We start from the raw sequence: 25585 nt of genomic DNA on the forward strand, positions 1-25585 counted from the left end.
CTGAAGAAAAAAAGCATAAAGAAAACTTTCGAATAGCGGAAGGAGAAGAGCATGCTGTCTTCTAATACCTTCGAAGATGCCAACGCCTTGACGTCACTCTACAATGTGTTCTACCAAACACACTCTTCTTTCTTTCGTCTCACTGCTTTCGAATTCCCTGCTGCCACCTTACCAACATTATACAAGAACTAGTTGCTCTGGGGATTTGAAAAGAAGTTGTCTGTGTTTTATCTCTTGATGTTTCCACCAGATTCATGTTCCCTCACACGAGCGGTTTCAAAACGGGAAGTTAAAATATCTTTTCGTTTCAAAGTAAAGACTCATGAGTCTACGTTAGTGTTTTGATAGTAAACATATCCATTGAGAATCTTATAGGAAAATATTTAAGCAAAATTTCATGGCATCAAAAGTAATGCCTTCTGCGCTTTATTGTCTCTGTACTTAGGAAACGTTGTACTCGCAAGTCTGACCACGCATTTTAATGTTACGGAACTACTTATAGAAACTTAATCTGTGAGATTTGTATATAATTGAATAAGCCAAATCTAAATTTTAGCCACTCTTCAATAATTTAACCATGTAATGTTCCGAAGCCAATGTAATCCGTACCAAATTTCCATCAATACAGATAGATCCAATTCTACAAGTTCTCCTGTGTCTGTCATTGGCAGATTCAGGAAGTGGGAACTTTTAAGACACATGGATGTTACTATTTTTTAACAATTAAATAATGATTTATAGATCTTTTAGAATGCGGAAAAATTTAACTTTTGTTTAAGATAAATTTCTGTAAAATTAGGCTATGTGTATTTCGTGGAATAAAAAGTCATTTATTAGAAGCAAAATTAATGCAAATAAGCATTCTTATTCTCTTACTCTGTAAATACAGTGCAGCGAAAGATATATTCCACACTCTTTAGTACTTGTCGCTTATATTTTTATAAATTTCAACTCAGCCGTAAATCCCTATTCAGTGTTCTGCTTACCTCAGAGCCTAAATTTATTTCTCTTTTTTTTCGTCTTGTATTAAACAGATGGAGCTAAATCGCTTTTTTTTATATTTATGGAACTTGAATAATGGTATTTGTACTAAATAATTTTGCTCCTGCTATCCTTGAATGTTGCTGATCTTAAAATGAAAATCTAAATTCAAGAGAAACAAGTAACGTTATAAAATATTTTTAAAATTAAGCTATGAAAGTTAAAATAAATACATAAACCATTACGAAAAGACATTAGTGTTACATTTCTTCATTAGCTATTAGTTTCTACAAAAAAATAATTCCTTAAAGATGTATACCACGCTGACATTTTTTGCTATTCCATCAAATGTCGGGGGAAAAGGAACGCGTTTTTTATATTTTGTGTTCCAGTGCAGATAAAAAGCAAAAATAGAACTCAATAATAAAGATTTTTTATAAAACGCAGACTGCATAATAATGAAGGAAAAGAATACTAAACTCTTTATAGAGGAATAAAAAAGAATTATCATGTAAACGTTTCTGACTGTCAAATAAGCAGTTTAATAACAATTCCTTTAGAGAAGCCATTAATGAAGTTCTACAATACATTCACTGTTCTGCTATGCTTATGTGAGGTATTGTAGATTTCAGAATATTTCAGTTTCTTAAGATAAAACTTATTCAACTTTTGTGTTATCTTGAAATTTGACCTTTTGTTAGGAGACCATTTCCATTTCGATAAATTCGAGTATTAGATAGAAGAAATCCAAAATATATCTATATTAATATAATAAACCATTTTTCAGAGAAATTACCTAAAGAATTCATAAACAAGAATGTTTTTTATCTTTTATGGTGAACAACCTAAATCTCTAACACTGTAAACATTTTAGGCATAAAATTACAAATACATGTCAAAATGAGAAAAACATTTCACGAGGGAAAATTCGGAACAGGAATTTTCTGAAAGAGTTTTACATATATCAACTGGACAGTTTTTTTTTAGAGGTTTCACCCAGGGCAGGAAAAATTGGCAGCTTTTCGTTTCTTGTTAACCATGATGCCTATCTAGATCACTAATCATCATCACCGAGTTTGACAGCTATTCAGCTTTTCCTAAAGGTAGAGGGAATGCGACAAGTCCCTGATTTTATCTGGAGAGGGTATTTTGCGAACAAGCATTCGATAAAAAATTATATTGAAAGTGACTGACAATTCAGCCATGAAAAGAGCATATGTTCGGCGATTCACGCCCTCAAGCGACAACCTTCGTAGGCTTTAAATTTGGCATGAAGAGACATCGTTATTGATTTTTTTTTTTGGGGGGGATAAAGACATTGTCTGTATAACATACAGGCGACAGTTCTTCAGATTGTCAATTTTACTGCAGATAAAAGCTTCAAATGAGCAATCACTACCTCATTACATCAGCTTGCGATCACAGACTCACATCGTGTATAATAGTTGCGACTTGGCCCATTCTACTCCTAGTTGACAAAGAATTCGCATTGTTAGATAGGCATGTCTCTGTTTTCTTTAGAAGATATCATATTGAATATTTAACGTTCCAGAAAACTCGGACTGATATCAGTCCTCTTCTACATTATTTAAATGGTTCACTTTAGCAAATGCTCATGTTAGTACCTTCTTGATTTGACCGCTGTGGCTAATTCATTGCCCCGCCGTACCGAAGACATTAGTTGTTGAGAACAAATGCTCATTCATAACGCTCTTTTATCGAACTTTTGATTTCGTTTTTGAAACTACCAGTTAAATTTATGACGTGTTTCGCTTTCAGTCAGAAGGGTATATCCTTCATTTTTATTCAGTTCGCACACAAGTTGCAAAAATTTCAAAATCAAAGGAAATTTCTTCGCTTTGTTTTTGATTGGAACAAACTTTCTTATAAAAGAATTATTATCTTGAAATTTGTTTTTAAATTTTAAAATCATAAAATTAAAATTATTTCACATATTTTTAAAATTAATTATTAATATTAAAATATATTCAACCTACTCCTTACTCAAATTCGGAATAGGCGAAATTGTTCAGTCATTTTGAAAAAGTTAGTTTGAAATGTCTAGTAATATTAGTTTAGGAATAATTACCAAAGTTATTTAGTTTCGCTGAGTGACCTAAAAGTTTTACTACTCTATCCACAGGATTAGCTAAGAAGTATATGTAAGTGTTTTAAACATTAACCTTAATGCATTTGCTGTTTTTGAAATTAACTCACTTTTCTTCTCATGCTAAAGATGAGCCAGTTTTCTTCAAAATAACTGTAGAGATATTTTTACCACTCGTGATGTTTTTTATCTACAATTACAGTATTTGGCTCGGCCTTAATAACGTGTTTAAATGCATAGATATCAGTTACGTAGTCTTTTACTTCGTAAATTTTGAAACCTTTTAACGAAGTTGATTGTACTAGTAATTGTATTTGCCTGAACTTTTTACCTTCTTGAAATTCTGAATTTCTTAATTAGTAATTAATATCATTATGATAGCCCGTTTAAAAAAATCTCGAGTATTTTCGAATTTCTAAAAACATTATTCAAATATTAAAGCTACTATATAGTTTTGTAATACAAAATAGGAATTAATGTTTGTCTTTTAATTTAATCATTTGAATTGTAAATTATGTAGAAAAACAATAATATTTGCTTCACAGGTGACGACTGCTTTAGCTGGGGAAAGAAAAGGTTATATTTTCCTCTGACTTAGCTCCATTAGCCTACTATCTACCTGTAAAGTGAAACCTTATGGTTATGACAAAACTCTCTAGCAACAGAAAAATGTAACCAAAGTAGACACACATAGTACGCACGTATATTGAAGACTGAGAAATCTACCGAGTTTTCATTTCATCCTTCAAAAGTTACCTTCTTTGTGATAACAAATATTTGAAGCAGCAATTAAATGAATCTTATAATAAAATTCCAGCTTTTTGAAATAATTACTGATCATTATTTTATTTCATAAATTTGATACAAATAATCATATCAAAAGCATTAAACTCAAGTGTCATAATTTGAGATTCCATTTCCAAAATGTTCCGTTTTCTTTTGATGTTTCATTTCAAATCTTCGAATCATTCTCGCATCAACGCCTAATGGTTCCTTTGTGTTGTTTTGGGTGAAGTAAGGGAGAAAAAAACATTCCGTGTAAAGATAGATAATATCTAAAGAAGAAAGCTCTTTTGTTAATTTCACTAATGCTGCAAATGATCATAGCTATCAATTAGATGCATCGTAAATTAAATTTATATTGAATGTCATTCATCAATTATAGCCATAATTCTTTAAGAAATAATATTTAAACTATTAAGGAAAGCATTTAGTATTTTTCAGTCTCAAAAATCGTGTCATATTGAATGGCAACCCTCTAGAAACTTGTTATTTGTAGATGGTGGGATAAATAAATTAAAAATCTTAAGTTTCTCGCGATGTCAACGCTTGCTAAATCTCGTGAGTGATAAATGCATGGTAGCGTAACATAACGTAACTGTTAAAAATGAGAAAAATCTCCCTTAAAGCTAATTTTAAGGTCAAAATAAGTCTCAGACATGGAAAGTCATAATCCGTTAGTTAAATGACAAAATACAATTTTTTTAATTTTTATTTTATCATTTATTATTATTATTATTATTTTTATTATTTTTATATAAGATTCAAGAATTCTGAAACAAAATAAAGAATAAAAATTCAAAATTCTCTAAAATTTCAACTTGAAATTTCTTGTAAATATTTAAGATTTACTGCGATGACATTCTTGCAAACAGATCACATTACTACTTGTAGATCATATTGAATTTTTACGAGAAGCATTTCCTTTTTGCAGATCAGTTTTCGACATCCGAACATGTCCTAAGCATTGGAAATGCAGATATTATATTACTTCTTTAGCCAAGTAAAATAACTTGAAAATGTTAATTTATATTTTTTAAGATCTTGATTTCTCTTCCATTACTACACATTAGACTAATTAAAAGTAAAAAGCGCAACATAATTTATAAGCTTTCATTTTTATAAAGACATAACTGTACATGATAACGACCGTCGAAGATGCACTTGTCGAATTGTTGAGCAAAGGTCATTAAATCCTACTGTAGAAACTCATCATCTGCTAGCCATTCGTTGTTTCACTTTTATTAAGGTACAGTTATGGTTGCGTTTTACAATATATTCCCTGAATCAATCGTCCAGATTCCGAATGATGAGGAATAAATCGGAGCGCCACCTGTTGACACAGGTGTTGTTGACTCACGTTCATTGTTCTGCACCTGCGACTCTACCATGACGTCAATCAAAGCAGTTGCCCCGATTGAAATATATCTGCCGAAGTTTTCTCTGAGTTAGCCAGAGGATTAAGAAAAAGAAAACGTTTAACACCATTTCGCGTTTCTCTTTTTCTCTCTTATGCCCATCCATCATCCCTGAACCTATTTAAAAAATGGTTGGGAAAATGCATCTTTTTCCTTATACTCCTTCCAAGGACTCTAGTAATTTTCCCAATTTAATTAAAAGGAGAAGGTTATGTGGTTAACAAACAGCATAGATTTACCATTTGAAGTAAAATAAATTAAAGTAAATATGTTCAGGGCATTTAAGGCTAAAGAATCTCAAGGAAACTCCTCAGGAATAAGTAATCAAATCAGTCGGGGGAAGAAAATACACTCTAAATACTTTGGTTACATAGCTTTATTAATTCACAGTATATTCCTACACTAAAACAATGAAAAATTTAGACAAACTTGCAGAAAACATTTCCAAATATGCAGAAGTAAACTAAAGTTATAGCCTTAAATTCAACCAAAAAAGCCTTTGCTTTAGACCAGGGGTCGGAAAATTCCAGCCCATGCACCAAATGTGGCCAACCGCTTGTTTTTAATCCGCCTCGTGAGATGATATTATTTTTAACATGAAAAATAATTCAAACTAGACGTTATTATGTAATGGCCGATAGTTAAATTGAAAAGTTGTGAGTAATGACCGTAAGTGGAGGCTACTGTTGTATTCTCTCATTTGTTGTTTTTAAAAGCACGTATGAATATAAATATATTTCTCGCATTGTGAAAAAACAGTGGTACCTAGAGACTTAAGTCCTCCACTCGAATATGAGTATCTGGAAGCCCAAATTTGGAATTTGTAGTTTGTTTTATTATCGATTTCATATTTTTTTAAACTTTAACAGATTTTTTTATTACCAAACAGATCGATTTCAAAGCGAGCAATGGCAATACTGTACGGAAGGAAGAAATATTATCTCCAGCGCGAGAGACTGTGTATCGGAAATTCTAAAGACATGCTCTTTTTAAATATTTTGTGATTTTGCTGTTGAATTGAACCTTATGGTTTCAGTGCTAAGAACATGATATTTAATAAATAAAGGTAACACACAAAACATTAAAAGACCTCGAATGTTGTGCTTTTTAAAGCAAAATGAAGTGCCAATTATTTTGTCAAAGATTTAAATGACAAATTTTATGTTTAATATGCAATAGTACACTCATGTTCATAAATTAAGGATAATGCAAAATCAGGCAAAGGAAGAGTTAGAAGCAGAACAAATTTGACTTATTTGTAAAGCTTATTTATTAAACAAAAGGTAAAGAGCAAAAAAAGATGCTATATGTTTCATATTATTAAAAAAATTAGCAATTTTTTCTCCCTGGAACAAATTACAAAAAACACCTATTTACAAAAAACCAATATTATATGGTTGGTATGATTGTTAATACATCGTATGTCTCCCAGATGATGCAATACAGTCCGTACTAGGCCTAGGCATGCTGAGTATCAAATTATCGATCTGATCTTGGGGGATATTATACCACTTAAAAATCAATGCTCTCCGAAGTTCCGGTAGACATGCAGGAGGAGGTTGACGGGCTGCAACTCGTCGGCCAAGCATGTCCCACACGTGCTCTATTGGATTCAAGTCCGGTGAGAATACTGACCAGTCCATACGGGTGATATCCTCGATTGAAGGCATTCGCTTACGATGTTTGCACGGTGAGGACGGGCGTGGTCATTTATAAACACAAATTGTACGCCCACGGCGCCCCGAAACAAACGTACATGTTGTTCCAGAATGACGTCCCGATAGATTTGGCTTGTCATGGTTCCAATTCGAACATGCAGTTACAGTTCTGGAACCCAGAATAATTCCTCTCCAAACGAGCACTCCTGCATCACCGTAACGGTGTCTTTCAATGATGTTTTCTTGGTGGTAACGGGTACCTGGATCTCTCCATATGGAGGTCTGGCGAGAATCAGACTGCAAGCTAAACCTGGACTCGTCGGAAAATATCACACAAGCCCACTGTTGCGGTGTCTACAATACATGCTCTCTACTCCAGGCTAACCGCAGGCGACAGTGAGTTGCAGTAAGTGGAACGCATGTGACAGGTCTACGAGCATATAGTTCAATCTGCCCTAAGCGTCTGTACACGGTCTGCCTTGAAATTGTCGTACCAGTGGCTGAAGAAAGCTGACGAGACAGGTCTGAGGCTGTGCTCCGCCTGTTTCTTTTGGCAGTAACTGCCAAATACCGGTCCTCATTCGGCGTTGTAACTCTGGGGCGACCTGTGCTGTAACGTCTATTCTGATTACCATCATCTTGGAATCGTTGCCAAAGCCTGGAGATGACACTCTGGGCAATTCCAAGTTCGTCTGATACTTGCAGTTGGGTACGTCTATATTCCAGACGGCCGATAATTCTACCACGTAAAAAATCATCCATATGCGTCCTTTGTGTCATAACTATTCGGTAATTGCACTGAAATGCTTATAAAGCGCCTGCGAACAATTTTACTTTTTTGCCTGCATTCCTTATATATAACTCTCGTCATTGTGACGTACCATCGGTGTCATCTGGTTACTTCCTGAAATTTGCGTATGATTCTTGAAGATGTGTGTAGTGATTTTACAGGTGATATATTTGTTTTAGAGTTCGATTTCCGCGTGACTCCGAATTATCCTTAATTTATGGACATGAGTGTATTATAGCTGGGGGAAAAGAGTACAATATAGATCGCCATTACCGAATCTCAAGTGAACGACACGGTATTTAAACCTTACAGAAAATGAAAAATCATTAAAATTGGAAAGTTTAAAATAGAATATATATAATGAAGCTGAAACTAAAGTGAGCTTACGAATAGCTTTTTTATTAGGCACCAGAAGGAAAACCATACAAAATAATTAAATCATGTTTGCTTATGACAGTCGAAGAAATGTGCCCAGAAAAAAAAAAATGTTTCTATCTGTCAGACTTTCTCGGCGAGAACAACTGTTAGCAGACATGAGGACATCGGAAGTCACATCAAGAGTCAATTAAAAGACAAGACAAAATAATTTCAAATGTTTTTTGTTGGATCTTAATGAGACAATAGATGTTACTGATACTGTCCGCTAGTGTTTATTCGATGAGTCAATGCGGATTTTGAGGTGATTGAAGAATTAGCTTCTATGAATAGTCTGCTACAAGAGAAGATATCTTCAAGGAAGTCGAGAAAACGCTAACATAATACAATTTGCAGTGGAATCTGTTAAAATGTATCACAAATGATGAAGGAAAAAATACGTTTTGAACGAGTAAAGGATCAATTGGACATATTTTTAAGGTTTTAAAGGATGCTAAATGTTTAAAAACCTCTGATTATTCATTGTGTTATTCACCAGCAAGCCTTTTGTGGAAAATATCTCAGTTTGTTATGAACCAGTCGTACCAGTAGTCTGGTGGACTTAACCATAGCCAGTTACGTGAATTTATATCATCGAAGCTGAATATCCTGACTTGCCTTATCATATAGCTATTTGATGGCTCAGCAGTGGGAAAGCTTTTTTAAGATTATTCGAACTGAGAAAAAGTCATAGCTATTTTTAGGAGATAGAAGAAACAAAGCTCGGTAAGCTCTGTTTCTTCCATCTCCTAAGCTCTGTTTTTTCATTCTTATATGTTGCTAAATTGTGCATTTTTTGCTTTAAAAGTCATTGAAATATGTTGTTACGTTACAGATAAGGTTTCTATGCCTTTATTTAACCTGCATGTAATAGTTGTAGAATTATCAACAATTTAAAAGTAAAAGTGGCGCTAATGCTAACGTGGCGGATATTTATTTACATTTGAAACTCTTAGTAGCAGAGGGAATTAAGGAAGCTGGTGCACCAATTTCAATGCTTTTTTGCCTGGTGTCTTTCTTTTTCCTTTTGTGTTATATTATTTAAGAAATTAACTGATATAAGGGACAACAGCATTTCAGAGACCACATGCACTGAGGAAATTTTTAAAAATATATTGTGCCGAAAACTTTGTTGATATGTAAAAGGCTCTGCAATCAAACTGCACTCAAAATTTATTTTCAGTTCTCTTATTTTTAATTTTTTTATTTTTTGTAATATAATTTATTTTTAACGTCAGAAACGTCCTTATGGGAGTTCTTCCAAATGTTGTTACGTTACAGATAAGGTTTCTATGCCTTTATTTAACCTGCATGTAATAGTTGTAGAATTATCAACAATTTAAAAGTAAAAGTGGCGCTAATGCTAACGTGGCGGATATTTATTTACATTTGAAACTCTTAGTAGCAGAGGGAATTAAGGAAGCTGGTGCACCAATTTCAATGCTTTTTTGCCTGGTGTCTTTCTTTTTCCTTTTGTGTTATATTATTTAAGAAATTAACTGATATAAGGGACAACAGCATTTCAGAGACCACATGCACTGAGGAAATTTTTAAAAATATATTGTGCCGAAAACTTTGTTGATATGTAAAAGGCTCTGCAATCAAACTGCACTCAAAATTTATTTTCAGTTCTCTTATTTTTAATTTTTTTATTTTTTGTAATATAATTTATTTTTAACGTCAGAAACGTCCTTATGGGAGTTCTTCCAAATGTTTCGGCTCATTATGTTACGTTACGTGTTAGACTGCCATGCTATTTATTATTCATATGACTTAGCAAGTGTTACCATTGCATGAAGTATGAAATTGGTAGAGATATTAGGTTATTTGGAAGCAGGAGAGATGAAAAATGAGCTCTCACCGGGACTCGACCCACGGACCCCCCGAATTCGCCTCCCGAAATACCTTATACACTCCCCCCTTTTAAAGGGCGACTGGGGATTAGGGGACCAATCGCCAAATCCTAGTAGTGAAGAGACATCATCAACCACCCTTTTTAGTTCGGGCGTCACTGCAGAGTTATTTTGGCTATTTCGAAGCATAATTGATATGGTCACTGTACTTAACCTGAAATTGATTTTATTATCGATTGCAGATTTTGAAACAATTCAACGAATTTTTGATTAAAAAACTAAACTATTTCAAAGCGAGCAACAGCAACACTGTACGGAAAAAAAAAAAATTATCTCCAACGCGCAAGACTCTATCGGAAATTCTAAAGATATGCTCATTTTAAAATTAATATGTGATAATGCTGTTGAACTGAATTTTATAGTTTGAGTACGTAGAACATGATATTTAATAAATAAATTATTATTTAATAAATAAACACAAAACGTTAAAAAAAACGCCCCTTTGGACGTAATTTAAAATCTGAAACCTTTCAGATTTTTTCTATTTTTAAATATTCTTTCATTTATAATTATTTAAATGAAAGTTATATTTCAATATTCTGTAAGTTTGCTTTTATATTTTGAATCTGCATGCATGCTAATCGGAAATCTGCTTCAGTTTGAGTTTGCACAGTATCGATTTAAATTCGATTTCATGCCTCTGCTTTTCATAGATCCATACATTTTATGCAAATGTATAGATATCCGTCATTCGACACGCATACGAGTTGTTAACGCACACAAAGAAGTTTCAGAGACAGGAATAATTAAATCTGGTTGTCTTAATTCTGAAAGCTCCTAAATAAAGTAACAAATCAAAAAAAGCGATTTCTTAATATTATCAGATGTACACAAATATCTGTCTTTCAGTCATGTGTGAGTGGAGTAACATTCTCAGTTACCTGGAGAGGAATTAGAACGTAAAAAAATTGACGTTGAGGTCACCAAATACAAATCTAGATAGATTTAAAGTTTTTAGCTCATAAATCATAACACCGAGCTCTGATGCTGTCATACTGAACAGCATTTGTCAGTATTTCGTGATCATCAACCTTTTCGAACAGAACTCGTAAATCATAAAAAACCCGAACTACAATCGATTTTATCACTCTTCTTTAACCAGTGAGCCCAATGGAAAAGAAGAGTGAGCATTAATGAATATCATATGATAGTGTGGGGGGAGAGGTAACTTTGGGAGTTCGGCGCGCGATGGATTCACATAAAAACGTTCGTTTGTCCGTACGGATCGCTGACCTCATTTCTCTTCCGAATGATAAAAAAGAATGACAGGAATATGCTTAATTATAGTAACCTGTCTCCTCGAGTGACCCATTTTCACTCGAAGCAGAGGAAGGGGTGGGGGTCGAAGCCGTGACAGGTAGAGTAGGGCGTGTGACATAATCGTCTGCTCACGCGCCGCGACTCAGGGTCGTTCTAAGTCTCAGTTGTAATTGATCAGCTCTTATAGTATACTAAAGACAAAGGGTTTTCTACGGTCTCTCTAGGCGTTAAAACATACTGACTGTGAATTTCAACCGAATGATTGACAAGAACCCCACCGGGTGAGAATCGAACAGGCGCTTACTCCTATTAAACTTATTCTCTGGAACTCTAGTAACAGAGCTTTAGATACAGCCCAAGTAAAATTGCTGTTATTTTATTAATTATTAATTATTATTAATTTAAATATGTAGGCTGATTGAAAAATTTTGAAATCGATTTTACATTTTTCGCAGACTTTTATTAACGATTAAACAATATGAAATAGACTATTTTAAAACACCTTTGTTAGAACTGCAGGCTTGATGTTTTTCTCTTCCCCATCTGAAATTAACCTCTTCCGCGCAGTTGTGTTCTCAGTAGTAAAACCTTCTAGAAATCACGTCATTAAATCTAGGTAGGCTATATTCTAATGTTCACAGAATGATTTCGAACAATGCTGTCAATGCCCCAGCAAAACCATGCAGTATGGTATTGATATAGAGTAAAATACTATTTTCTTGAGCAAATCCCATCTTATCCATAGCTCCACGACACAGCTATTACTTTTCGAAACGTTTACTTTATAGTCACTTTCTTTCCATCGTCAATATGGTAGTTGACTGTCAGCCAGAAGAGTTACAGTGTCACAGTTTATATTTTTCCGCACTAACATAACCGCACTGAATAACCAGCCAGAACTTGTTTTTCGATCAGTCGCATCTTACCGCTCTTAAACACTCCTATCATGCAACACTGAAGCATGGCTAAATGTTCATTATGATGTGCATACTGTAACATTTCAAAGGTTTCGTTATGGATCTTCCCAAATTTAACATAAAATGCAGTCATATCTCTACGATAGAGATGTCCACTCGCCACGGCAAAACGTGCTAGGAGTTGGTTAAAACAAGCCGCACCTTTTGATGCCAATACTTTTGATGCAGCAGAAACGTGTTCATTTCTCAAGACATGTGAAACTGTAACTTGTATGTGAAACAGTAACTTGTATGTGAAACTGTAACTTGTAATATACCTAAATTTCTGCAAACAAATTTGTTTTGTTGGTCTTTATAAAGGTCTGAAAGACTGGGAAATTATTTCAGATAAAGTTTGCATACAGTTTATATGTTAGAGTCACATTAAATTTTGCTTGATTGATGTATATCGCACTATAATATTGTACAGTCATTAGGTTATTTTGAAGTAGAAGAGGTTAAAAATGTGCAGTGCCCTCGCCGGGACTCAATTCCTGAACCTCTCGAATACGCTTCGAATATTCGTCTAGTTACACCACGAAGGCATGCGTAAAGGAGGGAGAAAATACCTTATTTATTCCACCTTTTAAAGGGCAACTGGGTATTAGCGGTGCCAGTCGCTAAATCCTAGTGGTAAGGAATTATCGTATACCTTTTAGTTCGGGCGCCAGTCATTAGATTATTTTGAAGCAGAAGACGTGAAAAATGTGTAATGTCCTCACCGGGACTCGACCTGTCAAATACATGTCTAGCATGCTACCAATTGCATTACGAAAGCATGCGTAAAAGAGAGAAGAAATACCTTAAACATATTTCCAAGTATAATAAGTAAATAAATTATGTTAATTAATTATAAATTCATCTTAGTAGTAGATCAAGTGTCTTGACTGTCAACTGATATATATATTATTGAAGGATATTTGAAGATGTATGTTTTAGTATGTATATATATATATATATATATATATATGTAAAATAAAATAGAAAACAAAATTATTAAACTTAATTGGGATAAATTGATATTAAACTTTTAAAATTTTAAATTAAACATATCCTCTTTTCAAATTTTGCACCATTTTGCGTCATTCTGCAGCACGTTACATCACGCTTCCCCTACAGTTTCTCTGCACTGCGGAAAACTTTGTCCATTAGATGCTTAGGATTAAAAAAAAAAGACTTTCCGAGCTTATAAATACGCTACATACATGCCTGCGTCTGGCCTGAGGGACTAATTTACAAATTAGTAAACCGGAATTTCCATAGAAATATAAAACTTCTTATTATATTCTTCCTTACAAATAGGACATCTGCAGTTACTATTCTTAAAGCACAATCAGATTTAAGGACATCAGAGCTGGAGTTCCACAAGGCTCTATCTTAGGCCCTATCGTCTTCCTCTTCTACGTGATGGACTTTTCCAAACCAGTAAATTATTTAAATTAATTTATTTTCTGCTATACTGATGATACCATTTTGGCAGTCAAATCAGCAAACTCAAGCCATGCGATCCGAAAGCTTAAATTAAGAATAAAGCTCCAAGGGTTAATGCCAGTAATTGAAGACAAGTACACAAAATGGAGAATATCCATCAGTGCCCATAAATCTCAGTTGTTAATTATTCGTAAAAAGCATATGAATGTTTTACCTAAGAAAAACCTGACTCTTTTCGATGAAATTATTCCAAAAGTTCGCAAAGCCAAATATATTGGTATCACTTTTAAAAGCAATCTTAATTGGAAGGATCACAGAGAAAATTTTAAGAATATAGCAACAAAATTCATCAACTGCCTTTTTCCAATTATTCTAAATTAGACTTCAGAAAGAAACGTCTCACTTATCTCAGTTGTGCATCCAGTCCTTACCTATGCTTCACGGGCTTGGAGTAGTCTTACCAGAAATGACCTGCTTAAACTCCAGTAAGTGCAAAACAAATATCTGCGCATCATTACTAACGAGCATTTCAACGTGCGCAAAAATTTCACGAAGACCTCAATATTGAAACTATTGATAAGTTTCTCAACAAAAATCAATAGAAATTTCCTATTGACTGAGTGTCAGTCAGTCAAGTTGAACGCTAGTATAGTTAATGCTGATGTTGGAAAAATCAGCAATTCCATCATAAATTTCACTTGTCATGTTACGACTACGAACTTACACATGGTTTTCGATCTAAACAGAAAAACAGAGAACATTCAATTTAAATAATTCGTAAGACTAGTGTTAAATATACTTAATAAAATTTCGGACAAACTGGAATTAGAAGAACAAATTTTCTCTGCGTTCAAGAAAGACCGCAGATTCTCAGTTACTAATTCCTGATTCTATATAAAATCGATTACGCAATTCAAAACTGTACACTTAAAGTAATTAATAATGATTTTACGATATAAATGAGTTAAAAAATAATATTTCTTTTAACACAATTTCAAATTTATAGGCATCTAAGAAGACGCCTCTGTATATACTCGAGTTATATTTAAGTTCTGATATTTTCTCTAAGTTAAAAATAATGTTTTATAGAATAACTTAAGTGTTATTCATCCGTATTCAATAAATTCGAAATTTTACACAATAATTTAATAATACTCTGCAGAATTATATAAAGTAATTAACAAATTTAACAATTAATTATAATTATGAAATCGGCGCCCAGACGGTATAGTGGTTAGGGATGCCATGACTGCAATACCGAAGGGCCCGGGTTCGAATACCGGAGAAGCATGGATGTAAAATTCTCTGTCCCTTTTATACAAGGTAAGGATGGCCGCCTATTAGGTGCCTGCACAATAAAATGGACATCACTTCTGGCCTTAGGACTGGTCAATGCCGTTATAGGCAAGTGCCCACCATTAAAAAAAAAAAAAAAATGTCTGTGAAATCTGAAATGTTCTTAAATGTATAGCTGACTGAAACAATGACTCAAAAATTCTACAAAATTTACTAATTGTGTGTATGCGTACAATAGTTAAAAAAAAAGGTGGGTAGTTGTATAGCTGTCTTTACAAATGGTCGATTGACGAAATTCAGTGTAACTATATGCAATGTATAATAACTACATTCAATATATACAAATACAGAAGTGCATGTGTAGAGTTTATGTTGGACAATTTAAATTTCTTAGGAGATGTGCAGCATAAGGACGTAATTACTTATCCTCTTGTATAATTTGGTATTGAAACAAGTTAAAATTCATGAGACGGTTATAGAACGTAGCGTTTTTGTGGAAATTTCTATTGATTTTTGTTGAGAAATTTATCAATAGTTTCAATATTTAGGTCTTCGTGAAATCTTTGCGCACGTTGAAATGCTCGTTAGTAATGATGCGCAGATATTTGTTTTGCACTTGCTGAAGTTTAAGCAGGTCATTTCTGGTACGACTACTCCAAGCAGGTGGAGCATAGGTAATGACTGGATGCACAACTGAGATAAGTGAGACGTTTCTTTCTGAAGTCTAATTTAGAATAATTGCCAATAATTGGAAAAAGGCAGTTGATGAATTTTGTTGCTATATTCTTAAAATTTTCTCTGTGATCCTTCCAATTAAGATTGCTTTTAAAAGTGATACCAATATATTTGGCTTTGCGAACTTTTGGAACAATTTCATCGAAAAGAGTCAGGTTTTTCTTAGGTAAAACATTCATATACTTTTTACGAATAATTAACAACTGAGATTTATGGGCACTGATGGATATTCTCCATTTTGTGTACTCGTCTTCAATTACTGGCATTAACCCTTGGAGCTTTATTCTTAATTTAAGCTTTCGGATCGCATGGCTTGAGTTTGCTGATTTGACTGCCAAAATGGTATCATCAGTATAACAGAAAATAAATTAATTTAAATAATTTACTGGTTTGGAAAAGTCCATCACGAAGAAGAGGAAGACGATAGGGCCTAAGATAGAGCCTTGTGGAACTCCAGCTCTGATGTCCTTAAATCTGATTGTGCTTTAAGAAAGTAACTGCAGATGTCCTATTTTGTAAGGAAGAACATAATAAGAAGTTTTATATTTCTATGAAAATTCCGGTTTACTAATTTGTAAATTAGTCTTTCATGCCAGACGCAGGCATGTATGTAGCGTATTTATAAGCTCGGAAAGTCTTTTTTTTTTAATTCTAAGCAGCTAATGGACAAAGTTTTTCGCAGCGGAGAGAAACTGTAGGGGAAGCGTGACGTAACGTGCTGCAAAATGACGCAAAATGGTGCAAAATTTGAAAAGAGGATATGTTTAATTTAAAATTTTAAAAGTCTAATATCAATTTATCCCAATTAAGTTTAATAATTTTGTTTTCTATTTTATTTTACATACATTTATATATATATATACACTAAAACATACATCTGCAAATATCCTTCAAGATATATATAGTATATATATATCCTGAGTAACCTTTGGAATAGAAACTGTTTGGAAATATAGTAAAAAATATCATATTTTAGAAATTTTAGTTAAAGTTATATAAAAAATTACTAAAAATTATTTAAATTAAAAATTTTTTAAAAATTCAGTTAAAATTCTTAATTTTCTTTACAAAATATGCATAAATAAGAGGAACAGAAAAAAACTAAACTATCAGTTAAAAATCTAAACTAAATTAAAACATAAACCAAAAACATAAATTATCAAACATAAATCAATTAAAACTATGATGCTAAGATTTTGAATGTTGTTTTTCCATATTGTTATAAAAAATTATTGTTATAAAAAAGGTGGGTAGTTGTATAGCTGTCTTTACAAATGGTCGATCGACGAAATTCAGTGTAACCGCTCATGCGGTTTTTATTTATTATTTTGCTATAATTTGAGAAGTAGAAACTAAATGCGATAGAAAAATGTCCGATTCTGTGTCACGTGTGTCAGAACAATGCCACAATACTAAATATAAACCTAATATACGTCCTACAAATGGAATATAAATTTCGTCGATCAGCCAACTAGAACGAGATATAGAAGTCTTCTCTTCAATATTTTACAACTGCACAGGCAGTGATAAAATACGCATTAATTTCATAATGAAATCCTTTCTTTCTCCCCACCTCCACATCTTTTTGAACACCATTACTATTTATTTTTGTGGCAGGCATTTTTTATAAAACAGGAGGCTGGACTATATGTGTTTTTCCCAAAATGGCATTTCGTTCTTTCCCTCCCTTATCACCTGGAGGAGTGCCTTTTCCCCAGTTCCCCCACTATTCTCTTAATCTCAGCCTCACGTGCCATATGGGAGAAATACATACACCACCTACTTTTTATTTAGTTACATTACAAATAACTCAGAGAAGAAATTCTCTCTCTCTCTCCTTTTTTTAAATCTCTCTACAGTGTGCTTTAAAAAAATGTTCTATTAAAACTTTGTTATTAGGTATAACGCAAATGATTATTCTGTACCACGGTACAGCATATATGGTGTTAGAACATCTTTTATTAATTACAATTATTTAATGCATTAACTAAAAAGTAGAGTAAGTATTCTAGATGAAAGAATAGTATAAATGAACCGTAATTTTAATTCTAAGTTTTAACTATTTGCTTTTGCAAAAATGTCAGGTATCGCTTCTGAAATGATCGAGCCAGAACTAATAATCACCTTGAAAGGTGGCATGCCGGATTAAACAAACAATCTGCCGGTCCCCATTTAAACATATATTCATTGTTTCAACTTCTTAAGGAAGACCAAGCAGAAAATGAATCGCTCACGATGATGCTAAGTGGCGGTAGTAAACCACCGACATTCCATTTGAAGTACAAAAAATTAAATGCAAAATTGAAAATATTAAGAGAAAAGATATTAAAAATTTCATTAGAAAATTAAATTGACATTGCGAGCTGCTATATTCATTTCGAAGCCTAAGTATTGAAATTTTAAATAAAGCTGATAGTTTTATATCATAGCTTAGCATCTCAGCGTACGCATTTTTTAAATTTTTATTGATTTTTGTATAGCGCAGGGGTCCCCTACCCTTTTTGTCCCTAAAAACACGTTATAAAATATCTGTTGTACGGCGGGAACCATTTACTTTTTCAAAGTGAATTTACCATTGAATAGAATTAATGATACATGCACATGAAAAAAGAGATCGGTCGATCTGCTGGTATCTGTGTTGGACCCAATTTCTATTTCATTTAAAAGGAGAAAACTTTCACGTAGAATTTTATTGAAAACAAAAACATTTTTATTGTGATCGCACAGCTGCGGGCGCCACGGTGCCCGCGGGCATAGGGTTGGGAACCCCTGGTATAGGGTATTATAGCTGAAAAATGCTTTTCTTAGCAGAAATATTTCAATAGTTTGAACATAAAAATTTTAAACTTAATTCAAACACTTATTTATTTACATAGTATACACATTTTTATACTCCCAGAATTAGATAAATGTAACAATATGATTAGTTTCACAAATTAAACTTCCACATGCATAAAATAATGCTTACTTATAAGCAATAATAAGCCACTATTTTTCACTCGCATCATATCTTTTCTTAATATCAGACGGGATTATTGCAGAGTATTATTTCGGGAATGCATGTTTTAAATACCTATGGAGGGAGAAGGAGGAACCTTTTGATTATAAAATGCAACATTTTTCTTAATATCGTTAATCATGCATTGAAAAAAAATTTCTTTTTACTAGACGAATACGTGCTGAAATTTTTGTTTTAAAACTCTTGATAATGAATAACGGAGCTAAGAATTTCTTTTCTTCTGCCTGAGTTTAAAGAAAATATCTTTAAAATCCTTGCTTTAGAAAAATTTACATATATTCACGCAAGCTAACTTATTAATCAGAAGTTTTCGTGTCTCAGCAATTAATCAAAAACCAGTCTTCTTCAAAAATAGATAGTCTAATCAAAAATATGATACTTTAATTAAAATTCAGTTTTATATTAAATGTCGAATCAAATCCACATTCCTCTTCTTAATTATTATGTTATTAATTCTTTATTTCTGAAATACATAGAGTAGACATAGATTATAGTGTAGAAATACATAGCTTATAGAGAAAAAAATTTATCTGTTCAGGCTATGTTAAGAAGTATCTAAAATGAGGGGCGCTAAAATTTCGATCGTGAACTACCACGTCAGTGGAGTATTTTCGGTAGCTCACGCAAAAAAGTTTCCTTTTAAGCTAATATTATAGTAAAATCTTTTAGGCTAATAGTTCATGAAAATGTTCTTGTGATACGCGAAAGGGATCGAAGAAAAGTATTTTGTCTCAGTGTATATGATTTTAAATCATGGACAAAGGCTCGACGGATCATGACCTTACACCGAATATTACACCACCTCTAATATCACTCTCAACGATTTCAAATAACTTTTGCTTCTATTTTTAACTGAAGCGTTTGTTTTAAAATGGTGGTGTTCTACGTAATGGCTATATCTGTACTACGAAATAACTGCCATTGCCAGAGCTCGTCATCTAAGGGAGGGTGATGAACATGACAAGTCGTAATATTCAGCATATACTGCAAGTCTTATATTATTTACTGAAAATCTTTGATGTTTCCTTTTTTTTTTTTTTTTTTTTTTTTTTTTTTTTTGCAGTTTATTGAGTTTAGGAAAAATCTTTTTAGTAAAGGAAAAATTTTAGTTGGCATAATCTGTGAATGAATAGAAACACATACAAATCATCTCCAGGGCAGAGATTTTACCACCATTATGTTTTACATATAATTTACTTTCGCTTGCATTATAAAATAGACATTTATAATGCAAACGAGAAGACTGATAAAAGGGAAAGGATTTATAAAGATGATTGACTTTCGGACTTACTGATTCAATGCGTCTTGTTGAAATGAGGTTTCTCTATTAAGAGAAATTCGGTTAAGCAAAGTTTTAGTGTAACACTGTTATGAACAAAATACTATTACATGAAAAAAATGTTATGTATTATGTATATACAAAAATGAAAAATTATTATATCATTCTAGAGCTGGAATATTGTACAACTTATGATTAACTGTAAGTCTATTGAGAAATTGACTGTTTTACCAGCTTCCGTATGTACTCTTTTGACACAATTTGCGTCCTTATTTACTTATTTACGTTAAGGTCCATTAACCTCATAAACACCAACCGCCTTCTTAGTATGCCTTCGTGGTGTAATGGCCAGCACACTCGGCGCGTGTTCGAGAGGTCATAGTCTTGGCGAGGGCAGTGCTTATTTTTTACCTCTGTCAGCATCAAAAATTCTCATGTCTGTACAATGTTCTTTCCTCAAAATTTTCTTAATTTTATCAGCATGCTGCGCATTATTTCTCTTGTTCATCTTTGATGTTTAAAAAAAACCCTCGGTTCTCCCTTTTGGTGTAACTACTGAACTTCATTGTTGATTCTTCACACTGCTCTTGAGCATCAGGAACACCGCGTTATAATATCACAGTTTACAACAAATGGCAAATTTCTTTTTAACTTTCAACTTAATTTAGCGGAATAGATATTCGTCAGTTTGATTTCTCAGAATGGACTCATTTTTATAAGTATATGTGCACAGGTACAAAACAAAAGAAACCGGCTGTCGAAAGAAGTTCTCTGTCGCCAAACTATAGTAATAGGTGAAGGGAGGAGAAAGGAGATGTGTACTTGTTTACAGCTGTTCAAAGAAGCCGAGATCAACTTGATGGAACAGTTTGGAGTGAAAGAGCTCAGTATCAAAAAAACGAGGGGGGGGGCAAATTTCAAATTACAAGGATTCTCGAAACGACGCACGTGAAAACACTTGCGTCTGCCGCATCTCTAGGAGTCGGCGGCGGTTTAAAGGAAACCTTAGACCATCTTTGCGCATGCTCCGGAACAAAAATAAAACGTCGACCCCCTCCCCTACGTTAACCCCAAAAATAGCTCGGCTGCGTTTCGTAAACGTTAACTCTAGGCGCTGTTTGGATGGCTAAGCTCCTTTACCGATTCGCAGTCCTTATTTAGGGATAGCGCGGGGGGTGGTGGGGTGCCGTAGTCTGAGGACAACAGAGGGGTAGTAAGTAGTCCACTGAAACAACATTCGAAAAGGCTAGGATGAGACAGATATAGGTAAACAAATAATAAAATAATCCATATTCTTTCAGCTGGAATACAGTAAAGAAAACAGAAAACGCACAGCAAAATTTAATTTTCATTTTAACCCCTTTTCGTGAAAAAGAAAATTTTCTTGATTGTATGATATTTGACCATAGGAAAAAAATAAATGAAATGGCGGAAAAATATTACTAAATTATTAAATATTACTAAAAGCATAAGCATAAAAAATAATGATGACGATATTAAATCAGGACTTACAGTTTTATCCTCAAAAATACTGTTCCTGATGGTACTTGAATGCTGTATGTCTTTTTGCTATTTTAGTGTAAGTAAAAATTCTGTGCTGGCAATGATTTCTGTTCTTTTCAGAGTGACGACGCATTGAATGATCATATTCTTGAGACGCATTAAATTTGAATTACTCTAGCTGGTTCTCCATATAAATATTTTTAGTAAACATATTAATAATTCAGAGCAAAATATACTTAATTATAATACTTATTTATACTTAATTATTAATAATAATTGAATTTAATTCTCGCTTATAACTTACGCAATGTCTTATAGAAATCGGCGCCTATGCCTGAAGGTAACCCTGATTGTGTTTAACGTAATTTGCCTATAAGCTGTTTCGTGATTGATAGACTAAATAGGCAAAACGTCTTCAAAATGTCTGTTTTAATGAAAGTTCTCAGATTACAAATGAATTTGTTCTTCATTGCAGGTGGTCAGCCTAAAAAATGTGATTACCAGTAAAGATGTTTATTTATACACTCAAAAGTACCATTATAAGGTATTTCTCCCGAGTTCACAGGTACAAAACAAAAGAAACCGGTGTTTCTAGGGTGCCTTCGTGGTGTAGTGGTTCTGCACACTGGGCCGGTATTTCAGAGGTCCGTGGTTCGATTCCCGGCGAAGGCGGTTGCTCATTTTTTCATCTTTCCTGCTTCCAAAAAAAAAAAAAAACCTAATGTCTCTATATCGTCACATCCAGGAATTGCCGTTTGTGATAAATGCTCACCAACATAGATTTCATTGCTCGCCTTTAATACATTTTACCATTTATTGCTTTCCTTATTGCGTATTAACTGAATGTTATAAAAATAATTTATTTTCAGTCGTAGCACCTAAATGCATTTCATGATTTGACGAGCTCGTTCCAAAACATTACATACAGATCCTATTACTAAAGCTGCGGAAAGCAAACGTTGAAAAAACATTATCAAGTTAAATACCTAATATTTCAAGGAGAAAAGATCAGATTTAAATTTTTTAACAAAATCGTTACTTTATTACGAAAATATGTCATCCGATAGAAAAAAAGTATGCAGTAGATAGATCAGTACATAATAATTTTAAAAATATTTAATTTAAAATTAAATGAATTTGAATTTTTTTAAATTTTGTTTATACATATATATATATATTCAGCTTTCTTCAGCGTATTATATGAACGTAATTAAAATGTATTGTTTAAACGTAAGTGTGCATTTATATGACTTCAAAGCTGCATCTGTCGAAGTAAGATAGATTACTACTTCCTGCAATCTTGAACTCCCAGGTGATTTAGAGAACCTGTAGAGTCATTAGGATTTTTGAAGCAAGAGACATGAAAATTATGCAGTGCCCTCGTCGGTACTCGAACCCAGAACCTCTCGAAACAACCGAGTGTGTTTTCAGTAACACCACGAAGATATGCGGAAAGGAGAGAGAAAATACCTTATATACCCCCTTTTAAAAAGCGACTGGAGTTGAGGAGACTCAGTCGCCAAATCCTGGTAGTGACGAATTATCGTCCACCACACTTTAGTTTGGGTGTCACTTGTACAGCCATTGGAGATTTTAAGCAGGAGACGCCAAAACTTCAGTGCCTTCACCGGAACTCGAACTCCTTACCTCCCAAATAATCGTCGAGTGTGCTTTCAGTTACGAAAGCATGCGGAAAGAAGGAGGGAAATACCTTATAAACCGCTTAACTCACTTTTATAAACGTATAAAATCCAAACAAATAGTTTCTAAGGAAAATATTATCTAATGAAAAATATGCAAGCGTGGAAAAGAACCAAAAGTCCTAGCAATCCATACTATCTTTAAAAAAGTTTTATAGTAAAAAAATATTTAGTCCATTTTTCACAATATCTTGAATATTTTGTTGCCCTTCCTGTATGATTCCCTTTTATTCTTTTATTCCAATTGTTATATTATACAAGGTTGTACATGTTGTTGGTTTTCTAATCAATACAGTTAACTTTTCAGGAAATGTCCTGGATATGAGCATCTGTGGATATTTTTAACCGGAGGAGGTTGGAAAACTACAGGCAAATTAGTTCAGAAATAATTTTTTATTTAAGTTTTTAATTTGAGTTAGGTTATTTGAATATGGAAAGTCACATGATGGCCACCTGCGCGAGAAGCATGCCTTCGTGCAGAATGTTTAGAAAATGATTCACATTCATGTTACATATCGAGAAAATCACGAAAACCAACTACGCAATCGGCTCGCTGACTTGGGTTCGAGCTTACGTCTTACTACTAGTATTCAGCAGTCTTACCCATTCAGTCATTGATGGGGATTTTAAATTGGGGAAGGTCACAAGAAGATTATATATTATAATATTCCGTCAATACAAAAACACATATACTTTGCATCCGTCAATACAAAAACACATTTTTACTTGATTTTTGCGATATCTCGCCCCCCCCTTCTCAATTCCTTTTTCCTAAACTCGGTCAACTCTATCAACTCTAACTTTGAATTAGATCGATTCAAAGACATATGAAAAATTTCGGACACAGTAAATCTTTCCCCTTTTTCCTATCTGGCAATGTATTATTTAATTTTGTGCTACACTAAGTTACTATTCCTTCCACCATGTCTTCGAGGTGTAACGGTTAACGCACTCGGCGCGTATCCGAGAGGTCCATGTTCGAAACCCGGCAAGGGCATTGCTTATTTTTTACGTCTGCCGTATCAAAATAACCCAATGACTCTACAGTGGCGCTCGAACTAAAAACAAGGTGGGCGGATGATGATTCTTCTTCACCACGATCTGGCGGCTGGATCCCCTAATCCCCAGTCGCCCTTTAAAAGGGGGTATTTTCTCTTTCATTCCAGCATGCTTTCGGGGTGTAACAGTTAGCACACTCGGCACGTATTCGAGAGGTCCAGGTTTGAGTCCCGGCAAGGGTATCGCTCATTTTGCACGTCTCCTGTGTCAAAATAACCTAATGACTCTACAAAGTAGTAAAACTTAAGTTTTTGTTCAAGCAATTGGAATCTTTTTATTTTCAACTTTTTATACTTGGAATTATGATATGTCAATAGTTCGTAAGCAGTTTAATAAATAGTGTTCGCTGACAGCAGTTAAAATGCCAAGTATTTCATCTCAGAATAATAGAATGTGATACACTGAAACGAAAAATTAAGATTGTAAATAGAGAATTTCGACCACGTAGTAATAAAATATCGTGAGCTAAGGCTTACGCACTGTATCAGTAATCCATAAGTAACCGATTTAAAATATACCAGGGCTTCTTAAACCTTTTTCAATAGCGAACTTTTTTTATCACTGAGGTTCTTTGGCAACCTCAAGACCCCATAAATATTTACGGAAATTTTGTGGGACCCCCATAAGCATTGCGCAAATCCGACACACGCGTGAGTGAAACTGTCATATTTTACACTTGTACTGTAATATAATATTGCAGTTTTAAGTCACTAACTTTAAATTCTAATTTTAAAACATAGAATAATGTGAAAATTTTAAGTAAGTAATAGATGAAATGACAGAGTCACGTGCAAAGCAAGTAGCAAAATGAACGTTTATACGTATTATTAAAAGAATGCCTCGAAGCATTTTCGTTTTTTTTTTCTTTGTCTGTATTGTGTTATCTTTATCTATTTTCAGATACATTGTGTAAAAATATTCGGTAATTGTAAAATTATTATAATAAGTTAAAGAAATATCAAAACTGCTAAAATTTTGGCGACCTCCTGCTGCAGGTTCAACGACCCCTATGGGGTCGCGATCCACAGTTTAAGAAACTCTGGTATATACAATTCATATTCTATTTCTAGAAAAAGAATTAATGATACTGGCAGCTTACATGAAAGATAAATACACAAGCGTAAATCGAGCCTTATTTAAGATTTCTTGTTGGTAGAGCTTGAAATAGTATACAAACTAACAGAACGAACAGGCCAATTTGGAAAAGCCAGATAATTTTTGCTTGTTTTCTAAAATCCTATTGCGTTGTTTAACGCAAATGACGGTATTTCAGTTTTTTTAGTTTA

The 25585-nt window shown here is 33.5% G+C and overlaps 1 protein-coding gene across 1 annotated transcript in view; it reads right to left on the reverse strand.

Moving 5' to 3' along the window:
* LOC118193931 (rho GTPase-activating protein 45-like) overlaps window positions 1-25585 on the reverse strand; it is a 341239-nt gene that overhangs the window by 311458 nt on the left and 4196 nt on the right. The window lies entirely within an intron of this gene.

Source organism: Stegodyphus dumicola, chromosome 9 (genome assembly GCF_044657685.1).
Source record: "Stegodyphus dumicola isolate Sdum_Otavi_A_Nest chromosome 9, ASM4465768v1".
NCBI lineage: Eukaryota > Metazoa > Arthropoda > Arachnida > Araneae > Eresidae > Stegodyphus > Stegodyphus dumicola.